At 42.8% G+C, this 10,029-nt stretch overlaps 1 protein-coding gene across 2 annotated transcripts in view; it reads right to left on the reverse strand.

The window, feature by feature from the left end:
• The window catches only part of garre1 (granule associated Rac and RHOG effector 1), a 34,995-nt gene extending 25,285 nt beyond the window's left edge, over window positions 1-9,710 (reverse strand). Inside the window, exon 1 of one of the 2 annotated variants that reach the window (XM_020080178.2) lies at window positions 9,619-9,710. The gene's annotated coding sequence lies outside the window, so the exon portion shown is untranslated. Of the gene's footprint in view, window positions 1-9,260 lie in introns of both variants that reach the window. The other variant, XM_020080179.2, reaches the window with a different exon arrangement.
• Between the last annotated feature and the right edge of the window lie 319 nt (window positions 9,711-10,029).

Genomic DNA, 10,029 nt, shown 5'->3' on the forward strand with positions numbered 1-10,029 from the left:
AAAAGGTCAATAGACTGAATATTGGTGTCCATGTAAACCTAGTCAACGGTCAAGCACAGTGATTACAAAATAAAATAGATGTTAGAGCCAGTGGGCAAGTTATGTAAAGACACAAAACTCAGTTTGTAAAGCCAATCATTACTTAAACTGATGCTAAAATTATAAACTGTAAGCATCTGCTCAAAGATGGTAGCTGAATCACAAAAAAGAGCATTTGGTGTCAAAATGAAAATCAAAAGTGCCTATTTGGCAATATTTCAGATTTAATCTGAATGGCAAAGGGGAACCTGAAAACGTTGATGAGGCAATCTGATGAAGGTGGCAGCATCTGGAGGTAACACATACAGAAACACACCTAGAAATGCACTACCCTTTCTGCAGTGAAATCTAATATTAAAGATCGAAGTAGGAGCTGTGCAGATTTTGAGCCGACACATCTTTCCTTGTAAATCTCCTGTGCAATCAGACATCCTGGTGTCATGACTTTATTGCCTAGAGAGAACATCTCCATACATAGTCATAGTCAATCAAGTGCTGATTTTTTTTTTCTGCACTGTGAACAAAAAACACCATCAACTAACAAACTGGGCAAACACATTGAAGGAACAAAACTTCCAGCTCATCGAGAGTTAAGTTTTCCTTTAGGGAGCATGTGATAGTGTGAAAAGCATGTACAAACTGTCCACTTGAACACAGACAGTGCATTTGAGAGTGGCTAACTAGTGCAATGGTGCAGTTCTCTAAATCCCAGGGATTATAGCCACAGTGAGAACCTGCCAGGTGGCGCACAATGCTTGTTAGCTGACACGGTTAATAGCTTGTGCGAGGTAAACAGGAAACCTGAGCTTGGCTAGCCTGGGGTTAACACCACTGTAGTTCTCACACTTGCACACTGCTGGGCTAAATATCAGGGAGGAGATGAGTACAGTAACACACTCAACAGGTCAGTGAGACCACAATATGAAACTAAAGTAGCAACTTTATGCTGGTCTAAAACTTAAGATATTATCCATATTATTTTCATTTGTATTACTATATTTAAATAGCCATATATTTAATTATTTGGTTTTGTATTTCTATAGCTGCTTTCAAACATGCAGTGAAATCTGATTGAACTTGAATAATCATGTGAAATGAATGTCTAAGTCAAAGCCTCCGGACAATGTTCGTAGTATTGGGACAGCCTTCCCTTACACATGAATGCTCAAAACAGAGGGGAAGGGCTAGGGAGAAGGGGTGACATGGGACTGGGCCTAAATGTACACAGCATTTGTTGTAGCTCACAACTTCTTTTAGTTTGAATGTGAAACTTAGTCGGAGGCTGTTCTGTGTTTTGTAAGAATTGTTCTCAGTCGTCTGCTTATGAATGACTTGTTTGTCATGGTCGTCAGTGTTGCTGGTGCAAGGTAGGCCCTTCACTACCAAACAGGTACAGTAGGTCCGACTATTTGAACTATCTGTTGACTGGTTGCATGTCTCATGTATGACATACCTCAATAGCTGTTGCTCTCAAGAATGGTCCACTTAATCAACCGTGTCAGTGAACTGCTGAAGGGATATATCACATAGGCTGATATATGTATATATATTAGAGTTGTAACGATTCATGAACCAAAACTGAAATCGTGGACGTTTGGACCCGCGATTTTGGTTCCCATTATGCGAAGATGGAACTGCAACACATCTCCCCGCCCAATCCCACACGCTGATAAAGCAGCAGGTGCCGCCTGTTGCGTGTGTGCATGTGTGTGTCCAATTACATTCCAATCCAATCACAACCCCGGGACCACAACCCCGCGTAATCTGAACCAACACATAGAAGTGACTAGTAGCTTCAGAGCAGTGTGAGTGTGGAGAGGATCGTCTGTTTTACCTTAGCAAAAGCATGTTGACTATCACGGTAAAGTCCAACATGTTCTTTTGTGTTCATCTTAACAGTGGTGCTCACAGTTTGACATCTGCATTAACAATAAACCAAGCTAAATTAAATAGATTTTTATATAAATGAACTACAAAAACCTCATACTATGAAACAGGATATACTATGTGTTGTAAGTATGTAGTCTGCTCCTGAACCATGGCATGTGGCTTTAGTTTTGTGGATTTTGACTTTTTTTGAGGGCGAAAACCATGCAATGGTTTTATGTAGTTTATGGCTTCACTCTCCTTAGAGGGAACAGAAGTTGGAACCGATTAGGTGCAGTGAGTCACAGTTCATTCAGCCTGAACAACAAAACCAGAGACATTTTTACTTTTTGTAGAGACATTTGTGGGCTACTTTCACATGGTTGTCTACATGGTTGTTTCAGGCAGATATAATTTATCTCTGTAACATTATTAGAGAGTGTTAGTGGTCAACATTTCCTTCCTGGCTATAATGCTTGGTAAACAAAGGTTATTCCAAGAGAAGCAGACATGGCATCAATATTAATGAGGCCTGCAAGCTTCTTGGGGTAACTGTATTGGCTGCCAGCCTCCTGTTGCAGGGCATACTGTATTAGAGTTTGCACCCAAACAAATACGTGATAAGAGAGTCCCTCCGGATGCACTGGAGATGTGCCAGCCCACTTTAATGTCCTTCCTCCAGTAGGGGCAGCTCAGGGCTAATGTTAGCTCTACTTCCCCACTCACCGTACATGCCAGCTGCTACACTCCAACAGGAAGGGGGTTTAGGTTTCCTGGAGCAAGCTCCCTGTCGCCAGTAACAAAAACGCCAGGCCAAGTATGCCACTGAGTATAGGTAGTAAATCACAGTAGCGAGTAGAATTTACCTGCAAACCTCAGGGGGAAAATCAGGACTAACTCTAACCTGTAATCAACAGACAACTAGGGGACCTTTCTTACAGTAGTAGCATTCCAGTTACACGAATGAGAATGTGATATGACTTTATTTTTCAGTAACATTATGATTAAATCTTCTTCCCAAAAATAAAACTTTACTAAACGTACATGCATCTTTCCTCAACAAATGCTTTGCATTCATACTGTGACACATATTTACACCTGGGATGGGGCCCAGTACATCTGTACCTTTCTACTACCAGCTACTGAGCATCACCACTCAGGCAAGTGTCATAGCTCTGAGGCACCTCCACAACAGCTTTTGAGAATTCCACAAACCGATTCCACAAACCGATTCCACAACAGCTTCGAAAAAAAAAATCAACCAGCCATCCCTCCGGTCACAAGCCCACTTCTGTAACTTGAACAGCACTGCCACCAATAGCGGTTACTTTTGGATCAGCCGCAATCTTTGTGTGGCTGTCACATCGCAGCTAAGGTAGCTTAATGGCCATGGATGGGGCAGCTGTTACCCATGCTGACAGCTCCTTATCCATCTGCCACTGTGAGGCAAACACGGGACCCTGCGACGCTCCAGCCACAGGCCTGACATTAGCTCGCTCATGAAGTCTATTTCAGCCTCCATGGGCAAAACAGCTGCCCTACGGTCCACGCTGCACTGTTTTTAGACACTCCAAAAGGTTCAGCTCATAGAAGAAGGAGAAAAAAATGCTCTCCTCTACATCTGTTGCCAATGAAGCAGAGGAATGCATTTCCCCAGAACCCTCTTAATGTGGGTTCAAATGCAAAAAAGCAGGTCAGGAAAATTAATACATAAATATTCCTGACCTGCTTTTTTGCAACAGCTAGACAACTAGACAGAAAGACGGATACATTTACCAACTGACTAATAAAAACAACATAGTTCAGTATGTATTTGATAGGAGAGGCTCCTGAAGACATTCCATGGAGGAGATAAGCTGCAGAGAAGTCTGAGAATTAGCAGACAGGTCGAGGAGGTCAGTCCAAATGACAGGACAAGTGCCATGAGCAACTGTTTGACAGGAGCTGAGCCAGGCTCCTCTTGCCCACAGAACACAAGGAGAGTATTGTGGCAGCCACTGGTCTCCTCATACCACCACGCTGAAAAAAACTCTCACACATGCAGCTGCATGACTTTGTGAAAGGAGGAGAAACATAAAGGCCTTGGCTGTGATTTAATATTAACCGCAAGAATAGATTTTCCGTCATCAATACAGTGTTTCTCCTGGAATTATTTTGCAGGCAGCTGCAGGTTTTGGGTGGTTTAGGGGGTAATGTTTGGTTTTGTTCCCACAACTAATCCTGTTTTTGTCCCACTTTTGTTCTGAGGGTTTGGAACTAAAAATACATTTACTCTGATACACAGTTATCATAAAAAAGCTGTTCATATTCACTTTTTTCTCGAAACAGTCTGTACTTTCTAAAGAAGCAGTAAAACTTTTCCTGCTGCTCAAGCAAACCACTGTTGAGTTAACTAAGGACAAAACCTAATACTCATATCAGTCAAGAGGCTGATACAGTTGGTGACCAGGCTGGATAATATTAGGCTAACCTGTGCTGTCATAAGAGACACTGTAAGTAGCTTATGGTTCCAATATAAATAGCCGACAGGCCACTCTAACAAAGGGCATACTTGAGGGCCCCACAGGTCTGTCTCACACATGCAAACACACATTTCAACATGTATTTGTCTTCATCAGATAATGTGCTCTAACAACCACAGAAACAAAAGAAACATTGAATTTACTTATCAATGTCATTTATTAATGATACCATTAATCCCTTACTGATGTAAACGGTAATTCCGATATCTGGACTTTGCATATCTGCAAATACCAAGAACCAGTGCTTTAACAAAAGCTTGTGTAAACAGTTCTATGCTACTAACATTATTTAGTTGTATGAACAGCTACTAACCCTGTATTGTATCATTGGTGTAGGCCCTATTGTTGTAATTGGCAATACTATTGACATCCCTTGAAACTGAAGTCCTGCATATTGTAAACAAATTGGTTTTATATTCTTTAAAAGCGTGGTATTGGATCAGTAAATAGATTTGCATATGGCCGATGCGTAACCCGCCATTTCCATCGGTATCCGAGGCATTTCCAATGCTTATTATTGGTTTCGGAACAACTCTACCAATTAATCTAAATATCTATCCAGTCTCACTGTAGGGAATCAAGATAAAAAGAATTCCTAAATGCACACATAAGTGAATTCAAAAAAGCCCCATCTAATTTGATCTAATCAGAGCCTTTGCACACAGTATGCCTTTCAGGGCATGACAGTAAGCAAACAAAATTAGCTCAGGTATCCTCTCCAGAATAGAAGTGAACAACAGAGAGTGTACCCAACTGGTGGCTTTCAACAAGTGAGAGCGGTGATGAAAGGCTCTGATGTCGGTTCCATTCATGAAAGGCTAGTGGCAACCTGTGGGGATGAAAGAGCTTCCCTCAGCCTATATTGAGCAGGCTGTACACTGAGGCTGCAAGTTGTGCTGCATGCCAACCACCAGGGCGCTGTATTTTTAGCCAGGACAAAAGTAAGAATTTCTTCTTTCTCCACTTTAGGTACAATGAGGCAGGATATGGAGGTGCCACAGAGGTCAGACAGTCTGGCTTGGTCACACAAATAGCAGAACTGTTGCTGTGGATTTCTGCAATAAAAAGCAAGCCATATACACCAAGAAGTGTAGCAACTTTAAGTTCTTATGAGTCACAGAAAACAACAACCTACTGCACTGAAACAAATGAGAAGTCTACTTTAGCAGGGGTGGCTTTAAGAGAGTATGTGTGAAATATGTTGACCAGCAGGACATATCCCTAACCCACAAATATCTGGGTGGTGGAGTTAGAAACAACACTTTTACAGAGTGGATATCAAATCTCTATTAGTTCCACTATTCCATGCTGTTTGGTAGCTGACCCTGACATCTGACCTGATCATGGAAAAACACAAGAAAAATATTTCCTGCAAGGATTAGGTATCACATTACTCCAGAGTTTTCTGTTAGCCTTGATTCTTGTTTTATTTGATCATCTCAAGCATCCATGCATTTCACTGGGAGCACTTGACTGAGGGGCAAATAACTGACTAAAAGCTAAGACTAAACTGGTTTCCCAAGACTAAACATATTTACCATGCACATAACACAAGCCCTCTCCCCCCATATCCCCCATACCTGTAAAACCTACTGGCCTGTTTCCCTTCGGATGAGGAATTGCATTTTGTTCAGTTCTTCTTAGAAAGCAGCCACAATTTGATTGAGGTGCTAAAAAAAAGCACTGGATGAAATGGCATTGGACGAGATGTGGAGCTGAAACATCTCCTGGTAAGAGAAAATACAGACCCTCACCTATCGCCCTACACCAGTGTAAATAGTGATGTTAATTTTGTGCATCCACATGAAAATCCTGTTACACAATAGAAACGCAAAACACACAAGCCTGCATGTCTCTCAGGCATGGGCTGCCAAATGTGTTTATTACCTAATACACAATGATGGAGCTGCATCCAAACCGTATACCATGATTGTTATTGGTAGGACAGAGATGGACAGCATAGCATTACTATCGCACAGCAATACTATATTTTTATGTTTGATCGTCAGTATCACGGTCTGAGTTGCTGATTTTGTGAATATTTTTTTGCCTTTGCATCATCCAATCCTCCTTCAACTGAGGATGAATTAGCCTCTGGTGGCAAAGGCCAATATTTTGGGGCTCCTGGTGTAGATGGTGGATACCTGGGTCAAGATTTATTTGTGGGGTATCACTGTCACAAAATGCAACACTAGTTTCTTAGCTTGAAAATCAATTAATAACAAAACATCATTCCTATAATATCAATGTTTCCACAAAGAATCTAAATGTTGAATTCAAGTATCAAGTGTGTATAATGATGCCAATTAAACAAATTTAACAAATCAGTTGTTATTTTATTCAGTTACAACCAATTTGTATGTCTGAGCCCTGCCATTAAGTTTATGTTGCATTTAAGTGTACCAAAGCATAGAAAAGGTTGACATAACCCTGAAATGAAAGAACGAAATAAGAACCAAGCCATAACTAACTAAGAATATTCCAATAGACAAGTGCATGTTACCAAGTTGGGGTAACATTTACATTCCCTCCTGTAAAACCTGTTGTTCCTCTGAATTCATCTCAAGGAAGACGGCTTTCTCAAAATCTCCAACTTCAAAGAACAGACAACTTATATCACAAAAGAAAATACTTCAAACTTTCAACCCATCTGCCTGACCCAATACGAGAGGAGAAAGTTAAAAAAATCAATGCACAAAACATTTGAATTCCCAGGTTCTAATAATACCATGGCTGTCTGGGCCATCTGATCCCTTCCCCCAGTGGTGGCTCCTGTGTGACACTGATCTGAGTTGTCTAAAACTGTGCAGCAAGAGAAACACTAGAAAGATTCTTTGTAGAAGGAAATATGGTTCAAGTCTGTGGAGATAGAGTAGAGCCAGCAGAGCGCAGGCTGTGTACTCCACCCGAGGCAAGCGCAAACAGTAATCTTGTGACTGCAGGTCGACTTCCTCACACATGCATCCGGATTCAGTGTTAGACTAAGGAAAAATGTCACTCCCGGTCATATCACATGTGGACAAATACTGACAGAGAGGAAAAAAAGAAAAACAACTGGAGCCTTAGTACCAGTCTGCCAACTGTGATGCACATTGAGGCACAATAAGCTATTCAAGAGAGTGAGTTTAAACAAAGGAAGAGTACTTTGCAGAGAACTGCGTAAGTTTCCAGTGTGACACAGCTGACGCAGATGTCAAAACACATATAAAAGGTTTAGTGCTGTTTCAATGAAAACAGTGTGAGCCTGCAAAACTCAACAACAGGAAGGCAGTGACCTCAACCTGATTGTCAATTTCTATGTCTGAAAAATTCCTCTCCATTTTTTTTTTTTTTTAAATATCAGTCATGACGAACATATAAACTGACCTCTAACTGAAAACATCACAAACAAGTTACTACGAAAGGTAATTGCTTTTTATTGTCATATTTCTTGAGGCTGTTAACAATAAATCCATCTTCTTGATCTGTCAAATATAAGGACAATGGAAGCTGACTTGCAGATTTCCACCTGCTCTCAGATCAGCTGTTTATGGCAATTTTTGTTTCCATCACACAATCACTGTCTGCGACTGTGAGCCATCTCCTTATTCACGATCAAACCAAAAAATGATCCACTTCATAGTCACCAACTATCAAAACAGGGAGCACATTACGCATGATGTCAAAAGACAAACCCCTGGCTAGACTGTAGATACCTACACTGCTCTCGAGAAGTGGGGCAACGTTATTTATTAATGCACTTCTAGATATCCCCCCCATCTGTACTGTAGAGACAGATAAAGGAATGCTACCAACACCACTGTGGCTGTGTAACCCACTGCTGTGTGTGGTTCTTCACAACCAATGTATGGAGATTGATCAGTCACCAGATCCATGGTATTGGAGTAAAACACCTCTATCGCAGATTCACTACTCTGTATGCCCAATCAAACATCACACAACTGCTCCAGGGTGACTGACTATTATTAATGCAATATAACGACGATGTTAGCTACTTGACATCACAACTAAAAAAGGTCGAGCATTAACTAGTGGGTCAGTTTTGAACTAGAACAGGGATTATTTTACAATCCGATCACTCTTTAGCAAGAAGGGTCCACACAAGCGCAGTTAGCCGGTTTTATCGAAACTCTCCGGGATGACATGGCCCGAGTCATGGGAGCATTATGTCGCAGCTATTAATACGGCCTTTTAATGCTCTAAATGCGGTGTCGCCGGTGTGGCTGCAGCGGCATCTGCGTTACAAACCACGGCAAAGGTAAGAAAGGCAAGTGGCACAAGCGGGAGACACCCCGGTATCCCGGCTCCGCTGCGCCCCACACTTCGAGGCTCGCCCGCCGGCCACAGACAACCAGACACTCGCCTGTTAGCTAGCAAGCTAACCCCGAAGCAGCCTCCCATTGCTGGCAGTCCAACCACAGCCACAAGTTACACTGCGAACCACGTCTGTGTCGCTAACATGAACCCACACTCCATTTTTGTGCGGCAGCGTTTACAGACTGCCGTACAACTTGAAAAACCAAGAACGCCCAGCTCCGTTGTCGGACATGCAGTCAAACCAGGTCGCTGCTTCTAGCCCATGAACCCCCCTCTGTTCTCCGTCACCTGCACTGACACTGCTGCCCCCCGACAAAGGTGGGGATTATATGTGAAGCGGCGCCCACAGACACAAGCCAGTGACAGACAGCGAGAGCAGAAATAGACGATACCGCTAACTGCTCCTTCTCCGCCAGCCTCCATAGACGCGTCCCATCACCACACCACAAACACGCTCTGCCCTCCAACACACGGACATGCAATTACACAGAAAACGTCTCACGCCTGTCCGGCTACCTTTGAAAACATGTCGCCTCTTGTCTGTGTGAGTGGGAGATTAAAGAACGAAGGGGAATGAGTAATAGTCACGTCAGAGTGTAGTCCGTCCGATGATGGGCGCATCAGTGATTCCTCGGTTCTAAGCAGGCTAGCTACCCACATAGCAGAGTGAGCTAGCTTTAGCTCCGCAGCTAGCTCTCTGCGACACGGTAGTGAGCGCTGGCGGAGGGCACGAGCTGCTGTGAGCGGCCCCGGAGCTGCTCCGGTGCGGGCTAACAGCGGCGAGGGTCCCGGTAACCGAGAGAAAACCGAGCAGCGTCAGTAGAAACAGGAGAAAAAGGTTAGTACACGTTGAGTTAATCAGCGCATCGCTCACCAGCTTCAGGCATCCACCCTCCTGACAGCGAATCCCCTGCGTCCGGCACTGCACACCGACACTTCCGCTCAGACCTTCACAATAAAGCTCCCAGAGAAACGGAAGCTGAGCATCGTCTACTCACTGTTTTTATATTATAGCTGGCACGTTTGTTCGGTGGGTAATAGTTAATAACTAGTCTTAGAGTCTTTGCTATCTGCATCCACGTTTATACAGTGCAAAGGTGGAAAACGATAAAACACTTCGACATGTACAAGTCATTGAAAACAGGTCTTTTTTTATAAGGTACTTGCAATATGTTGTAATAAGTAATCAGACAGTATCTACTTGAGTTTGCTTCACTCATTATTGTCCTGCCGGTGATGTGAAATGGCACTCAGAGTAAATATATGAGCTGCCTGCATGTAAGAA

This window comes from Paralichthys olivaceus, chromosome 1 (assembly GCF_024713975.1).
Source record: "Paralichthys olivaceus isolate ysfri-2021 chromosome 1, ASM2471397v2, whole genome shotgun sequence".
In the NCBI taxonomy this organism is placed as follows: domain Eukaryota; kingdom Metazoa; phylum Chordata; class Actinopteri; order Pleuronectiformes; family Paralichthyidae; genus Paralichthys; species Paralichthys olivaceus.